The sequence below is a fragment of the Dermacentor variabilis genome, chromosome 6 (assembly GCF_050947875.1).
Source record: "Dermacentor variabilis isolate Ectoservices chromosome 6, ASM5094787v1, whole genome shotgun sequence".
NCBI lineage: Eukaryota > Metazoa > Arthropoda > Arachnida > Ixodida > Ixodidae > Dermacentor > Dermacentor variabilis.
This window is the reverse complement of record NC_134573.1, coordinates 133,272,617-133,274,882: the sequence shown is the minus strand read 5'-3', so window position 1 is coordinate 133,274,882 and position 2,266 is coordinate 133,272,617. Positions and strand designations below refer to the sequence as shown.

Here is a 2,266-nt window from a genome sequence, read left to right as displayed (position 1 = left end):
GCACCTTCCATGTTGAGCACGTGCGCTGTGTGCACAAATGGGAAGACTGACAGATGGAAAAGTGACTGCCGATACTCGGCCACGCACCTCAATGGCTGATAAGTGATCTGTCGCTTCGCACCAACATGTAAACCTTTCTGACGCCTCTATAGGCAAGCATCAATAGACACTGGACAGAAAGTATACAAAAGACCGTACGAAAAAAAAGTAAGAGCCTGAACAGCGATAGTGAACTGTTTTATTAGATATATACACACACATATATATGCGAGCATGTGATAGTCGTACAAAAATGTTCTAGTATAGCCATCCGCAAAGCGTGCCATTCTTTCGCAGACACGTTTGAAATATACTATGTGCAGCAACAGAGCCACGGCACCGCTCTTCTCAAATCTGGCAAAATGAACATCTTGTATGAAAATACCTAAGGTAGGAAGAAAGAACGGCTGCTCAATGCGAAACGTTCCAACGATGAAGTAAATACATTTGTCTTCGTATTCCTCGGTACCTACACATGTATTCGCGTCGCTTAACATCTTGCGCAGCAATGCAAGCGAGGCCCATATTCCATTAAATGATTTGCTGTAAGGATAAAGCAGATGAATTAATCCTTTCAGGTGCTCGTGGCTTACCTTAGGTGACGCGTGCTCACAAATGGTCTAGCATGCGGAAGGAAGCATATGAATGCACTGTCGAAGTAGATTGCGTTAATATATACATAAGTATTTTTGGAAATGAAATACGCTACGATGTTCCCGACTCGCTCGTTATAATATCGCCAAGGCGCCTCGCGGGCGCGGTGCGAAAAAAGCGGTAAACTATTCGTACCTCATTGAAATTCCATTCGCGCCTAAGAGCACTCATTCAGTCTTACGAGTCTTCGCCACGTCCGAAGCTTTGCCGCTGTGAGATCTGTAGGTCTTCAAGTAGAAGTTGATGAAAAGGGCTATGCCCATGCACAGTTGCAGAATCTCGATGATGCAGAAGGCTCTCGGGTATCCGCATTCGTAGAAGAGCGGGATCTGCATGTGCAGCACGACGAAGACCATCTGGAAAATTTGGATCGTGGTGAGGTACCGCTTCCACCAAAGGTGCTTGCGAACTTCGGGTCCCAGGGCAGCCAGAAAGTAGTAGGCGTACATAATCACGTGGACCGACGCGTTCACGCACACTCCCAGAATGACCTGGCCATCGTGACCAAAGTTAATCCAAATCCAGCAGTCGAACACGACGATGAAGTGGTGCACCACGTGCAGGAACGTGACGTGCGAGTTCTTCTTGCGCAGCACGAAGAATATGGTGTCCAGAAAGTCTCCTATCCGGACAAACGCGTACCACCAGGCTGTCTTCAGAAGGGTCAGTGTGTTCTCGTCGACGGCCGAGTAATCGATTCCCTGGCAGAAGAAGCTGTAGCCGCCGTCGATGTACGAGTGCTTCAGGAACTTGGCCACGAAGAGCGCGTTGGCAACGACCATGAACAGGTTGTAGAGCAGTATGGGAAGCCTGAGCTCGAACGCGGGCCTGTTCTTCATCCAGCGGGGTCCGCCGATCTTGACGAAGTAGACGTAGGCGGCCAGTAGCGGAAGCATGAACCGCGCGTCTGTTATGACGCCCCAGTCCTTGACGCGGGGGTCCCTGTGGGTCCACAGCCGTTGGACCAAGCTCGCCGCCGGGGGCCACGACGAAGGAGCCGCCAGCGATTCGTTCATGATGTCCGACGTCATCGTCAGTGGGCGCCGGCCGTCCTCGTCTAACTTGCCGTTGTCGTCCGTCGGCTGTCAGCCAGCTCACTGTTTGATGCGTGACGTGGGATGCACCGCGGCTTCTTCACTTTCCTTAAGCTTGGAGACACTCCCTTGTTTCCGCAAGATCAGATTCGTCCCGTTCACTGCTGCGGTTACGCGCTGTATGCTCGGCCGTTTTCCCCGTTCGAAGTAAATGTGCGCTACGCGGGTCGGGAAGCGGACGTATAGTATACATACCGCACTCTCCACTTGGTGACCGCCCTCGCCACTGATATTCCATCAGAGAGAGAGAGCGGTTCTGAGCACTGATAAGCCGTTTTTCGTCAAAAGTCGCACACGGGGCAGAGGGAAGCAACTGTCACGTGCTGCGAGGTCGGCGCGCCGGAAAGGGAGTTTCATTTGCCTAGGGCAAGACGCGGAAACGCGTTTCTTCAATGTCAATTTCCCACGGCTGGATACCGTGTTCGGCGCTGGAAAGAGCGTCGTAATGAGGCAACGAGTACGTAACGAAACGCGTTTGG

General features: G+C 51.7%; 1 pseudogene; it reads right to left on the bottom strand.

The window, feature by feature from the left end:
- Positions 1-226: 226 nt before the first annotated feature.
- LOC142584371 (very long chain fatty acid elongase AAEL008004 pseudogene) lies at positions 227-1,973 on the bottom strand (annotated as a pseudogene).
- Positions 1,974-2,266: the final 293 nt, after the last annotated feature.